Below are 15,237 nucleotides of genomic sequence, written 5' to 3'. Positions count from 1 at the left end.
TTACTCATATAACATCTTGCTTTCATACGTTCTTACCAGGATCCTGTAAGAAATGTGTTAAGCCTTTGATTCCCAATTGCCTGACCACCTTCCACTAAGTCTCACCTCTTGAAGAGTCCACCACTTCTCAACAGTGCTACACTGGAGTCCAAACCGGTAGCACCTCTGGGGGACACATTTGAACCACCTTTAAACCATAGCACCAAGGGCATTGCCTGCCCCACCCTTCAATGCTTCATGCTTCCCCATGGCACTGGAGCCTGGCAGTATTTCCTCCCTTTACCTGGTATAAACCCATGTTCATTGAATCATCACATGACATACATTTATTTTTGTAATAACTATGTATATAATAGTATACATGTAGGCAGTAGGCATGAGAATGTCAATACAAACTACTATCAGACATGATAAATACATACCTATTTCAATTTTGTAAATTATACTTAATGATTTTACCAAATATTGGATCTTCTCTGTAGCCTACTTAATTTCAGAATCTTTGTTGGCATCCACTAAAATTGGATAGTGCTCTTTTTCTATATTCAACACCAGTTTATAATCTGTCCACCCCTGGACTGTGCTACTGTTCGTCTTCCTCTCATCTTCCACTTCTTTCTCTGTATAGCATGTTTGCCTTGATTTATTCTGCCATGCGACCAGCACGCTAGCTTCATACTAGAGGTTCTAAGCATAGAAGTTAACTAGTGAGATCAAAATAAACACACATAAACTCAATTTACCTTTTTCTTTGACCAGGTCAGAGACAGCCCCCCCTCTGGCTCCTAGCTCGAGCCACCCAGTGGGATAGCTAGATTTACACAAGAGACTAGCAGGAGAGAGAGGCAGGGCATGCCAGAGAGTGGCCTTTTATTGGAGAACAAGAAATTCAGGGGAAATTTCCATCCAATGAAAGTCGAGGGGGGCAGCATTCCAAGGTCAGGGTCAGTGATTGGTCTCAGGGTCAATGGTCAGTCACGCCTCCATACAGATGGGTTCTCGCACCTAAAAAGGGTGGGAATTAGTTCTCACACAGCTTGGCCAGAACGCCTCACACCCAGTCAAGGAGGTGCCCAATCACGTGCGAGAACGGCTTCCCACAATTTATTGCTGTTTAGTGGACAAGAACTGGCCACAGCTTCTCTCTTCAGAAGTAGAGTTCTCACTATCAAGTACATATTTGTTACATGAATTAATTCCTTAAAACTTAGGCACAAGCATCTCTTAGATGATAAGTTATAACTTTTCATATTCAAAATAGTGCAAATTACTCAGGAATTTTTTTTAATAATATGCCATAAAATTGGATTTAAATTTTGACCAGATGACACTGCAAGTTGTTTCTGGTGTTTTTAAAATCTCCAAGTTAATTAAATAAATATGTCCCCAAATATAAAAGTGAAGAAAAAGAATAACAGAATAAGAGCCTTATTTATGCAAGGCTTTTTTTTTCCTCCTACTGGAATTTTGTGTATCATCTTTTACCTTATTTAATCCTCCAGATATGCTAAGTGATATAATCCATTATGCTTATTTGATGGCATAAGGAAACTGAGGCAAAAAGCTCATTTGCCTTGCTAAAATGACATAAGTGGTAGAACCATTGTATATACTGCCTCTAAATTAGTGGGACTCTAACTCTGCAAACTTGCATTGCTATTAAATAAAACAACTTGTTTTGCAACAAGTGGGAATTTTTAGCATTTGTGGAAAATTCTGTGCAACTCATAGATTGATCACTTTTTAATACCATGGAGCTTACCAACGAAACAGAATATCAGAAAAATTCTTTTTTTAATATTTATTTTTTAGTTGTAGATGGATACAATATTTTTATTTTATTTTATGTGGTGCTGAGGATCCAACCCAGGGCCTCACATATGCTAGGTGAGTGCTCCACTGCTGAGCCACAACCCCAGCCCAGAAAAATTCTTAAAATTAATTAATTCCATAAACTGTGGTTCATATTGAAAATAGCAAGTCTCTCTATAATACAATTTGCCACTTGCTGGTACTTTTATGGTTTTTTTTTTTTTTTGTTTGTTTTTTTTACCATACATCAGGAACAAATAGGTACAAGATTTGGGGGATGTAGTTTCAGTTTTATTGACTGTGATTTCTAGGTGTCATTTGATATTCTTTAGTCCATTGCTCCCAGTTAGTTTCCATGCCCAAAGCTTAATACTTAGGACAAAGTAAAATCTCCCAATTACATTATTACAGTCTCAGAGGAATTGTAATCCCCTAAGTATCACATAAACCATCTCCTAGGAAACTGTTGCATTAGGGTAAATATGACTGGAACTTCAACCCGACCAGATTGGAACTGAGCCCCTTTCCATCAGCCTTGAGAGATGCAGTATGATAGCCCTCAACATCCTTAGGCAGCATAGATTCCTACTAGAAGTTGCAAGTCCTTGTGATTTGGGCAAAGCTGTGAGTTGAACAGGTGCTCTGCTTATTGGAATGCTCCTGAAGCAAAATTTAGCCTTGTAGTACAAAGAGATCAGGGCCAAAATCCTTCTTAAAGTGTACCTGTAATCTGTGATCTACAAAAAAAAAAAAAATTCAATTTCTTTGAGATTACTTAAAGACATTTTTTGGAGATATTTTCAAATCCATGTACATATATTTATGTTTATCAAGAAGGATTTTGTTGAATTTTAATTAATTTTTTTGGTAGCTATGGATGAATATAATTATGAAAGAAGATTATGAAAATTTAATGGGCATAAAATGGCATGTATAATGATTTTTTTAAGGTGAAATTATTTGGAACTCAGCAAAAATTAGGGAATTTGTGGAGGTTTATCAGTAAGCAATATTTGAGATACATATGTCACTAAACTAATGGCAAACAACAATTTTGCATCCCAGTTTATATGGAATCTGGAATATAAGATATAAAAGTCTGGTAGGAGACAAAAGATAAAGCTCCCTATCTGAATACCCAGCAAAATACAGAAGAAAAGCAAAACATTAAAAAAGATGAGCCATAGTTCTTTAATATCCTATGTCTCTATTAATCTAAAATTACACATTGATTTTTTTCATCAGAGAATCATCTCAAACATTTGTCAGGTGAATGACTTGTTGTCTGCTAATGTATATTTCTTCTCTTTGGTGCATCATCTAATAATGTCAGGATTAATTATATCAATGATAACTATAGTGGTGTGAAAATACCAATAATATCTATGTGGCCTTGTGCTTTTTTGGATATATTCCAAAAAGAAGATGATTTTGAAATTGCAGATACTCACAAAATTGGCTTTCATCAGAACTATGAACATTATTTTTTAAATTATACATTCAAAACCCACTTTTTGAGTCTTATGTAAATGATTTTATATGGGACATAATCATCTCTGTTTTTCATGTTTCCCAAAGGATTATATTACAGCCACCACATAGACTAACATTTAGAAAATGCATTACAATACTCTTCCAGTTTTCTAGAAAGCTCAAGTTGCTATGAGGTATATAAGATTATATTTGTAGATTATCTCTGGTAATAAATTCAGGGGACTTCTCCATTCTGGACTAGTGTCTCAGTAGATTATGGCCTCTTAGAGAACATGTCTCATTTATCATTGACATCTAGAGTCTAGGACAGTGCCTGACATTTGGTAAATATTAATAAGAAAGTAAAGCACACTAAGAAATCAACAAAATTTTTTTATAATAAAAAAAACTTTCTCTCTCCTTCCCAAAATTAAGACAAATGAAAAAATAAAACATTTTATAAGGCAGAAAATAAATCTTGCCTGGTTTGTAACATATCAATTATCTTAAGAATGAAACAAAATGATGTAAGATGGCCAAGATCTTAAGTGTCTATATTTTGGCTCAAAATCTTCACTTAGCATTGACCACTTCCTCCTCTTTATCTTGTTATTTTCTCTGTCTCTCTTTCTCTCTCTCTCTCTCTCTCTCTCTCTCTCTCTCTCTCTCTCTCTCTCTTTTCTGGTGCCTGAGATTGAACCCAGTGCTAACTACTTGGTTTTAAAGTATGGGGTATTAAGAAACTATCTAAGGTAATGTTGTTTTAGGAAAATCAAATACATTAACATTTCTAAATAACAAATTTACACCATGAAGCTCCTCAGCCCTCTATTAACAAACCCAACCAACTACAAGGTAGGTGCTAACACATTACATAGTGTCTAGAAATGACTCATGACTTGGTGACCCTCTTTCAACTTTGTGGCTTGTGGCAATCTGCTCTTCTCAGAATCAGAGATGTTTTTCCTAAAATTGTTTCTTCATTATTCACTCTTTTACTTTAGTTTTTTTTTTATTAACACCCAGGTATTTTTTAGAGTTTTATTTAACGTAATCCAGGATTTTGTCTTTGAAAATTATCTGTTTATCTAATCTTCCACTAGTCACTCAGGAAATGATTAGGGAGAATCTATGAAGATGAGATACATTTTTTTATGGAAATGAACTTGATTAGGAGCTAGAAACCAGGCCTATGATTGCTACCTATTATCTGTAGATTTATGGCAGCGAATGGCCACCAACTTGTTCTTAGAAGGTCTGTCCAGCTAACTTTGAGAGCAGTAGAGCTGAGATTGCTTTGTGAAGCCCAGCTCTTGCTTACATCAACGTGGCTGACCATGGATGTAATTAGCTTTGAAGGGCTTTGGCCACAGATGGCTACAGGGATGTAAACCTTGCGGAAATAATGACAGGCCTGCAACTCAGCAGTAAGTCTTCATACATATATTTTTAATTTTTCTTTCATTCTTTTCTTTTAAATGAAAGTTCCAAACTTGGAAAATTGTAACACCTGGAGATTTGTCATAAATGTCACTGAAATATTAATGAAGGCACCAAAGGAGAATAACAATTTTGGGTTATCTTTTATTCTACAGAAATAGTCTCTCTTAAATTTTAACCACATAAACTAAAAAAAAAAAAATGTACTTACGACATGACAATAAACTGCTGAGCCGATATATTCCTTTGATATTTATTTTTTTTTCTGATTTATTTTGCAGATCCAAAGCCAGTGTGTTCTTAGTGCAAACACTTAAAATATGGCTAAAATAAGATGTTAGTATTAATACCTGAAAATTATAATTGCAAAAGCAAATTAGACTTGTGACAGTATAATATAAAAAATAAACAAATCACAATAATACTATAAACACCCAAACCTTTTTTATTACATTTTTATGCATAGAATACCTTTTATTTCCATTTTAGGTATTAGAAACTAAGAAACTCTGTATATTATATTGATACATGTAAAATGCTCATGATCAATATTTTTCAAAATTCTTATAATTTCAAATGTTTTATTATACAAGAAGAGAATTAAATAATTGACTTCTTTGAGGTTATGAAACTTACAATCATTGAGATCATAAACTGTATAAGGTTTGGTGAGAAAGAAACTCTAAGGTACCAGAAAATTTTCCTAATGTTTGTTACAAATTTTAAATTACAACTAGTTCCACTTTTAGTGTCAAGTTGATTTGCATTAAAAATGTTCATCCTTGTACATGGAAGTTTTAAAATTACATATATTTCTGCTTCTGTAAAATAAATACTATTAAGACCTCCTGTATGCTACCTCTTATTGTTCTCTTTTGCATTCTATCAAGTATTTTATACTAATATAAGACTGAGTCATCCAAATGACTGAGTGACAAATAAAAAATCACATTAATTGTATCAGAGTGAACATTAGGCCCACAAAAGTTCTAAACAGACTTAGGTGCTGATAATTTCAAGAATATTATGTAAAAGTTATGTCTTGCTTTGTTCCAATAATTCATATGATATTTGGTATTTCAAATATTTTTATAAGAAAAACAAGTCTTATATTTTTAACACTTACTCATTTATTGTTGTCCAGGAATCTTATTTAACTAAAAAATACCCAGGAACTTATTCTTAGGAAGAATAATGTTAAACCAAGATTACTTTTACTGCACATTAAACATTACAAAGGTTAATAAATATCACATTGCAATGGGTCAGTCAATATTTAAGCCTCTTCCAAGGCAAAGTTCATGTGCTCTAGGGCAAGAAAGAAAGCTTCATAAATATTTTAATTATTTTCAAATCGGAATAAGGATGTATTGGGTGACTTGTAAACCAGAGGAATTATTTTATTTTTTAATGTAGTGTCTGGAATCCATAGAGTCTCCTGAGAACAGTCAGCTTAGCTCCTTAGAAAGAGTGAATCATCTTCTTCTAGCAAACCAAACTTTTCTGTTTGAATTTACAATTTCTTTTATAAAATGTCCTTTGAATTATGGAACAAGTTGAATAATTTGCTTTCTGGACACTTGTGGCAATTCTCAATTCCATAGACGCGCCTTGAACAGCCAGTTGCAGATAGCAAAGAACTGAATCAACAGTAGCATCAGCACAATCTTGAATATACACTAACTCTGAGAGCTTTTGCACCAAATTTGCTCATTTGACAGAAGATCTATGAAAGCTGGGAAAAGAATTTCTTTCCATTTCTTCTTTCCTGTGGCCAGATACTGACTGAGTATTCTGAAGTTTACCACCCAGAAAGAAGCTTCAGTCTCCTCCTAATTTGATTATTGACCCTGGTGGCCTTGAAAGAGAGAATGGCACTAGCTAAGATAAATAGATTGGGGAAAGAACCAAACAGAAGCCCAGCAGAAATAAGCCAAAGAATGTAAATTTGCCTGAGACCCAAATGTTAAAGAGGGGAACAGGTTAGTGGGCCAGCCACTGTTGATTGACTGGAGAGATAACTCACCCTGGGAATTTGAGAAAAGGAATTTAAGTGCCTTTAGGTTAAACAAAGGGTTTAGGTTAAATACTTTATGTAAGAATTGGTTGTTTGTTTTCAGACCAATAAAAAAAAAAAGTGCCTTTGACATCTAAGAACCATTAACTCTGTTTTTGGTCAGGCATACTTCATCTTACCCACTAAGAATCTTCCAAGGCCAAACAAGGGATAAATTTTTTAACTTCAAGCTGCCAACAAGTTTCTTGACTGTTTTTCCTCTTTAGTCATTTATTGTTATCCAGGAATCTCCTGATTACTTCTCAACCCCATAAAATTTTGAAGGGGTTGTGTTGACATGGTTTTATTTTAAATCACAAAATTTCAAAGCAAGAGGGTCCTTCTGTTATGATTCTGAAACCAGTGGAGAGAGAACCTCCACCATTAGCTCTTTGCAGTTGATGGCAGTTTGAGGTAAGTAAGGAATGAGGGTTATTTGAAAAAAAAAAAAAAAAACCTTTTTTAATGGTCTGTTTTCTTCAATGAAAATTGAAGTTCTTTAAGAACTACATAGAAAGCAGATGAGAAGAGCCTTAAAGGTGGAATAGGATTAGCAAAGAAGATTCAAGAGATGGTAATCTTGTTTAATTCCTTCACAGTTGATGCAAGAGCATACTTAGTCCTGACAGACCAAGAGACTTCCTAAGGCAACACAATTAGTGACTAAGACCAGAACACAAATTACCTGACCCAGCGCAACATTTCTTGAGATACTGCGTGTGTAATAGAAATCATTGTGTCTGAGATTCAATCATTTATCGATTTAACACAAAAACCTTGTTGTGGTGGTTGGAAAACTCATGTTTTGAAACTTAATATGATAACCTTCAGAGGTGAAGGTCTTTAAGAGGTAATTAAATGCTGAGGACTATTCTCATGTGAATGGGATTAAGACCCTTATAAAAGAAGCTTCAAGTGGTTTTCCTGTCCTTTTCACCTCTTCCATTCTGACATGTGAGGACACAGTTCTCCTTCCCTTTAAAAGATACACCAACAAGGTGTTATTCTTGGAAGGACAGCAACCCTCTTCAAGGAACAAAACCTGCCACTCCCATGATCTAGGACTCCCCAGCCTCCAGACCTGTGAGAAATAAATTTCTCTTCTTTATAAGTTATTCAGTCTCAGGCATATTGTTATGTAGGTATATTGTTAAATAGACGAAGATATGTGTTACGTATGGTGTATCAGTTTCCTATTGCTGCTAGAACAAATGAATAAGTTTATGGTTTAAGACAAGATGGATTTATTACATTAATATTCTGGAGGTCACAAATTTGAAGAAGACTTTATGGTGTTCAAACTGAGGTGTCAGCAAAGTGGCATTTCTCCTGGAGCCTCTAGGGAGAGAAAGAAGGTGGAAACCACCTTCTTTCTTTGGCTGATAGCTACCTCAGTCTGAATTCTGCTTCTCTCATCATTTTTCTATTTTGTACACAAACCTTCCTTTTCCTCTCTTTAAAACACACAATTGTAAACCCAGGCTCACAACTATAATCCCAGTGGATCAGGAGGCTGAGGAAGGAGGATCATGAGTCCAAGGCCAGCCTCAGCAAAAGCAAGGCACTAGGCAACTCATGGAGACCCTAAATAAAATACAAAATAGTGCTGTATAGTGGCTCAGTGGCCAAGTGCCCCTGAGTTCAATCCCTGGTACCCCCCCAAAAAGAGACACATTGTATCAGTCCCACAATGATAATTCAGTATAATGGTCACAACACCCTTAATTCAGACTATATCTGCAAAGTGCCTTTTCCTTACCAGTCTACCACAGTCACAGGATTGAGGATAGGCTGTGCTCATGTTATAGGGACCAGTATTTTCTCTACCATACATAGTATTGAATCAAACACTGATGTGAGGGATGAGGATAAAAAGAATGACTTTGATAAGAAAGGTTTTCTTTTTTTGCCTGTTTCTTTTTTTGTTTACCATGGTTTGGTTGTTCTAGAATCACCTCATTATAGGTTAACATTTTGACCACATCACATTAAATACTAGGAGAGATGGAAATTTGAACCTATTTCAATTAATAGGCAAATGAGGGATCACAAATAATTCATTCTCGAATTCACTTTGACTGATACAAAGAGCATTTTTAAGAGTTTATTATGATATTTAATAGGTTTGGTATATAAGAAATAGGTAAGGTTTTTACAATATTTTAAAAATATATGCCAAAGTATTTAATGAAATAAGATTTTACTCAGAATAATTGCATGTGAGAATTAAAATGAGCAAAAACTTGCTATTTTAGGGAAATTAGAAATTGCTAGTACTTATTTGCAGAGCATTAAGTTTGGCATAAAGTTGTCTCTGAAATTCTAAAATGCTATAAATGGATTTCTAAAGGATATCATCATTTTTTTAAGACTCAAAATTGGAGGAGGAGACTATGTATATTCTAATACCTAAGTAAAAGGATTTATTTTTAATTTTCTATAAAAGTAAAAAAAGTCTGAACTTTTCTTGTATTTTCCTAGACTAAAATTACACAAATGTTTTATACATAAACATGTAATATTAAATTGTATTATTTTATTAGTATTCAAGTTAGTGCTTCAAGTAGCAGTGACACTGAACAAGATATGTCATCGTTAAATTTTTGTGCACAGACCACTTTAATGTTAGATTAAAGATTTTTCCTACAAATAAGGGCTGGGATTGTGGCTCAGTGGTAGAACACTCACCTAGCAAGGTAATGCACTGGGTTTGATCCTCAGCACCACATAAAGATAAATAAATAAAGGTATTGTGTTCATCTACAACTAATACAATATATTGTGTGTATATATATATATGTGTGTGTGTGTGTGTGTGTGTATATATATGTGTGTGTGTGTGTGTGCATATATATGTATATATAGTATATAGCATATTGTATAGACTATATATGTATATGTATACATATATACACATATATAAACATATATACATATATGTATATAAATATGTATATATATACATATATGTTTTCATTTAATCATTTATTTAGGTATCTAATTATATATATACATATATATATGTGTGTGTGTGTATATATACACACACACACACACACAAACAAATATATATAAGATTTTTCCTACAAATATGCTGGATCTGGTCAAGGAAGGCTGTCTAAAACATGCAAACTGTAGATACCTAAGTTAGTTTTTCTATAACAGTATGCTATGGTGTTAGACCAGAAGCCAGGATGAATTAATTTTTTATTCTGTGTTTCAAGGTCATAGCATTTCTGTAGTACTAAGCAGTCCAGAGAGGAAGAAAAGGAATGTAAAAATTGTGTCAGGAGAGGAGATAATAAAGAAGCATAAGTGGAGGAATTGTAGTTGGTGGGCACTCTGTGGAGCTGTTTTAATCTTAGTTCAAACTAATTTATGATGCATTTGTTTTGTGCTTAAACACTCATTTCTATATTGTATCTTCCAAAGTTTTATGATAACACAGTAAGTATTCTACATACAACATACTCTGCTACAAATAGCTGCAGGGCTTATTTGGCTCTAGCTGCCATAATGAATTAACATGGACTGGTGGTTTAGGCAACAGAAAAATTATTTGTTCACAGTTCTGGATCCTGGAAGGCATAGATCCCAAGATCAGATGTCACAAAGCCAATTGCCTCCCTGGCTTACAGATTTCACCTTCTGTGTGTGTATGTGTATTTGTGTGTGTGTGTGTATTCATATGCACACACACACATATCAGTGGTATTATTATATATGACATAGAACTATAATTATATGTAAAATTGGGATTTATTATGTCATATCCATGCATGTATTCAATATAATTTGATCAGTTTTCACTACCTTCCCTTCTCCTTCTTCCTCCACCTGATCTGCATGCCCTACTCTACTGATCTCTTCTATTACTACTGCTACTGTCATCATCATCATCACAGTTAGTATATTATAATTATATAAGCAGGATTAGTTCTAATATATTCATAGATGAACATAAACTAATTTGTAGGTTTAATTCTCTAGTACTTCTCCATGCCCACTCCTCCTCCCAGCCAATTTCTTTTCTCTTCTGGTCTTCCTTTTATTTATTTTTTACTCTTTTTTTCCATATGTAAGAGAAAACATTCAACCCTTGGCTTTCTGAGTCTGTCTCATTTCATTTAGCATAATGTTCTCCACTTTTGCTTATTAGCAAATAGCATGATTTCACTCTTCTTTATGACTGTGTAAGATTCCATTGTGTATATATACCGAATTGTCTTTATCCATACATCTGTTAAAGGGTACATAAGCTGGTTGCATAACTTGGCTATTGTGAATTGGGCTACTAGAAACTTTGCTGTGCATATATCATGATAGCCTATGGATTTTGGTTCTTTTGAATACCAAGGAGTGGAATAGCTGGGTCATCTTGTGGTTCCATTCTTAGTCTTTTGAGGAATCCCCATGCTGCTCTCCACAGTGATTATACTAGATGTTCCATCAATAATTTATACATTTACTATTTTCTCCACATTCTTGCCAACATCTGATCAGGTATTTGTATTCTTGATGATTACTATTCTAATTAGAGTGAGATGAAATCTCAAAGTAATTTTGATTTGCATTTCTCTGGATGCTGAAGATGTTGAAATTTTTTTATGTATTTATTGGTTTTTACTGTTTATTTAATGTCTATTTAATTCATTATTTAATTTAAGCTAACTGTTTTCTAGTATATGTCTTTAATAACTTTGTCAAGGATTAAGTGGCTGTATCCATATGGATTTGTCTCTGTGTTATCTATTCCATTGGTCTTCATTTCTGTTTTTAATGTCTGTTTTATGCTATGCTATTTTTGATACTATAGCTCTATACTATAATCTGAGAGTGGGGATTAGGATGCCTTCAGCATTTTTCTTGAACTATTAAGGTTTGTGTGTTTGGGGGTATGTGTGTTAAGTTCTTTAAATATTTTATTTACTTTGGATATTACTTAGTAGTCCAATCAATAAATGGATAAATGAGTTAAATAGACATTTCTCAGGATTGTTTTGGCTATTCTAGGTCTTTCATTATTCCATATAAGTTTTAGGACCATTTTTCTAGTTCTATGAAGAATGTTATTGATGTTTTGATGGGGGATTGCATTGAATCTGCACAGGCCACTTTCACAATATTAATTCTGAGTATCCAAGAATGTGGGAGGTCTTTCCAACTTCTATGGTCTCCTTTAACTTCTTTCTTAATACTCTATAATTTTCATTTTAGAAGACAGACAGCTTGCCTTCTTTCTGTGTGTCACTGTGGCCTTTTCTCAGGACATACATGCACAGAGAAGACTCTCTACCTTTCTACCTTTTATTTTCTTTTTTATAAGGCCACCAATTTTATCTAACTAGAACCCTATCCTTATGACCTCATTAACCTTAATTACCTCCTAAAAGTCCTATCATAAAATATAGTCACTTTGAAGTTTAAAGCTTCAACATACATATTTGGGAAGACACAATTCAGTCAATAGCATTCCACGCCCATGACTCAATGAGCATTTTTAAGGAAAAAAAAAAAGTCTCCTTATTTAGGAAGACTTTAGGATAGGAAAATCCACAAAAGATAGAAACAGAATAGAGAAAGAAATTTTTTGCTCTTGGCTGACAATTGTTAAAATATTTTTAGTATTTGGGATATTTTGGAAAGTCTCTTAAGCAGCTAATCTTAAACAACTTGAAATAAAAACAAAAGTTGCCACAAAGGAGATCTATTATTCCTTCTTTTTTATTGAAAGCTATTGACTCATAGCAAAGAAAAAATCAAGACATCTTTCACTAAAATTTTTCTTTGGGTTCTAATGGCATGTAGTTGGCTTATCATGACAAGAATTTAGGATTGCTTCAAACATTTCCTATAGTATAATATTTTAAAAATGATCTGATTATTATTTATTTTCAATAAAACTCAGAACATTATTTACAAGTGAATACTGAACAAATACATCTGAGCTAAATCCCATATTGAAAATTGTATATCAAGATTACCGAGAAAACATTTGTCCAACAATTTTCTTTAATCATTTGTTCAATAAGGAGAAGCCACTTCTTGTAATGGGGAAAGAAGTGGTCTAGGGCGCCATTCAGCAAAGCAATGGTGCTCATACAGACACCCATATTTTAAAAATAGAAATGGAGCTGAAAGGATAAGGGGTCTTTGATGGCTTGCAGCACAACCATCAAAAATTCTAAGCTGCATCATAATAAGCTGCACATACAATGGGGCAAATATTTGTGTTAATCATCCAATGACACTTTTCATGTTCCCTGTTTCTTCTTGGGTGATTGAAAGAGAAATCATATGGTCGGAATTTCTAAATTAAAAGAAATAGAAAGAATTATTAATATATTCATTTTTAATAATAGAAATGGGAAAAATAAGGTGTTTTAATAATATTCTTAAGTTTTAATTTCATTCCTGATGGATAGACATTTTAATTGAGCAAAACCAGGAAATTTATTCAGCAAAAGGATCCATCAGGCAATTTCTCTAATTCTAAATGTTTGTAAACTCTATTGGGTTTCCATGCCATTTCTCACTGACACTTTTATAGATAAATATAGTGTAGTCTAACAAAATATTCAGGAGAGAAGAAACAATTGTGTATTTATTCGATGTTTATTAAACTTTAAGGTGCATTTGGATCACCTTGTAATATTATAAATGTGAAACTCCTGATTCCATAAGACGAGGTTGATTGTCTCTAAGAATCTGTATTTCTGCCAAGGTCCCAAGTGAGGTGCCTGAGACATTATCTCAAGTATCACTATGATGAACAAGAGATAACATCAGGAAATACTCTACAACCCCAGTAAGCATCCATCTTCCTTGGAAAATATAAGAAAAAAAATTCATATTATAAGGACAATGAATTTACATAGCAATAAAGCAATATATTTAGGAAGTCCTCCTGGGGTATTTCAAGTCTAGATCAATGCTATTGAATGTGATCCAGAAGCTAGAGTTATAGAAACAGAACAAATATGATATGGAATGTGATCAAGGTGAGACATTCTGTAGCAGACATTCTATGTGGTAAGACATTCTATTATTATTATTGGATAATATGACAATAATAGTGAAGTTAAGATGTAGAGCACCTTGATTGCCTACAGTGTTTATTCAGAGTCAGCTTGGCTTAAGTCTATCAGCAATTTGAACCACTTTGTTTTAAACTATTCAATATCTCTCCCTAAGAAGAAAAGATAATACAATTTAATAGGTGAATACAAAAATAAACTGAAAATGTTGTATGATATCTTTCATATTTGACTGTGTATACTTTGCTGTAGGACATAAATGCACTGGGGTTCTGATGCAAATTATTCATTATAAGACCTAAAAAATAATAAAAGTAGTTCTTAAAGTAATGATTTAGGGCTTGAATTTTATATGTTTTCCAAGGGCCTTTATGACTATACATAATTCATGAACCCGTAGTTCTGTAATGTTTGAAATTTTTCCCCTCAAAGTGTTTTTTAATGATTGGGTCACATGGCCAGAACAGTTCTTTAATGTCTCTCTTTTTCCTTGGTTTACCATTTTTCCATTTTGCTTAGGAATACATTAGCCTTTGCTACATACCCTCAAAATATCTACTTTTATAATCCACTTGGAACACAGAATGAACAGGGGGACCTTATTGAATATCATGCATTTAAGATGGCTAAAATGGATAGAGTTAAAATGGGAATGGCATATTTGTATACACAATAAAGATGAAAAGATGGTCAGTGTGCATACAGCCATGTATACTAGCTGAACATCTATCATTGTACAGGCAAACATGTTTATTAAAACTAAAAAGGCATGCTGAACTGAGATCATGTACACCTTTCTATTTGAAGACAAATGATTTTCATTCTTTAAAAATGAAAACTTTTCAATTATAAATAAATAGTTCATTCTATGTGCATGTTAGTTTGGTTTAATTTTTTGGAGGCTTTTTAAGTTGTAGATGGACACAATATTTTTTATGTGATGCCTAGGATTGAATCCAGTGCCTCGTGCATACGAGGCAAGTGCTCTACCATGAGCTACAACCCCAGCCCACGGGGGCTTTCTTTTTACATGTTGTAGGAAGAACTGAGAGACAGGATTTTAATACTGGTGGCCTTCATTTTGTCTAGCAAAGTATTAATTACTATTTTTATATCTGATTCTTAACAGTCCCAACTTGTTTGATACTTGATAAGTGGAGTAAAACAATCATTCTTGGTTATGTCAAATGAAAATATTTGTGAATATTTGAATTTTAAAGAATATACTATCGATGAAACTAAAGTTTAATGCATCCATGAAAGCTTAATCTTTGTGATACTTTATTAAACATTGACTAATATAAAATTGGGATTTGGAAAGATTCTTATTTTGTTTATTACACAGGCTTCTTTCTCCTAGGAGAGTTCCTCTGTATTAATTGCTTCTGTGCTCAGATGCTTCTAATTATTAACCTGCAG

The 15,237-nt window shown here is 33.5% G+C and overlaps 1 protein-coding gene and 1 long non-coding RNA gene across 19 annotated transcripts in view; one reads left to right on the top strand and one right to left on the bottom strand.

Annotated features, from left to right (window-relative positions):
• Positions 1 to 15,237, top strand: part of Robo2 (roundabout guidance receptor 2) — a 1,537,051-nt gene that overhangs the window by 831,469 nt on the left and 690,345 nt on the right. The window lies entirely within an intron of this gene.
• On the bottom strand, positions 845 to 5,955 carry LOC144375898 (uncharacterized). Its single transcript, XR_013435749.1, has 3 exons — positions 5,852 to 5,955; positions 4,937 to 5,075; positions 845 to 1,005 (listed from the first exon to the last, which is right to left on the bottom strand). It is a non-coding gene; the product is annotated as an uncharacterized LOC144375898 (long non-coding RNA).

This window comes from Ictidomys tridecemlineatus, chromosome 3 (assembly GCF_052094955.1).
Source record: "Ictidomys tridecemlineatus isolate mIctTri1 chromosome 3, mIctTri1.hap1, whole genome shotgun sequence".
Taxonomy (NCBI): Eukaryota; Metazoa; Chordata; class Mammalia; order Rodentia; family Sciuridae; genus Ictidomys; species Ictidomys tridecemlineatus.
Note: the sequence above shows the minus strand (reverse complement) of the source record. Positions and strands in the feature narration are given on the sequence as shown.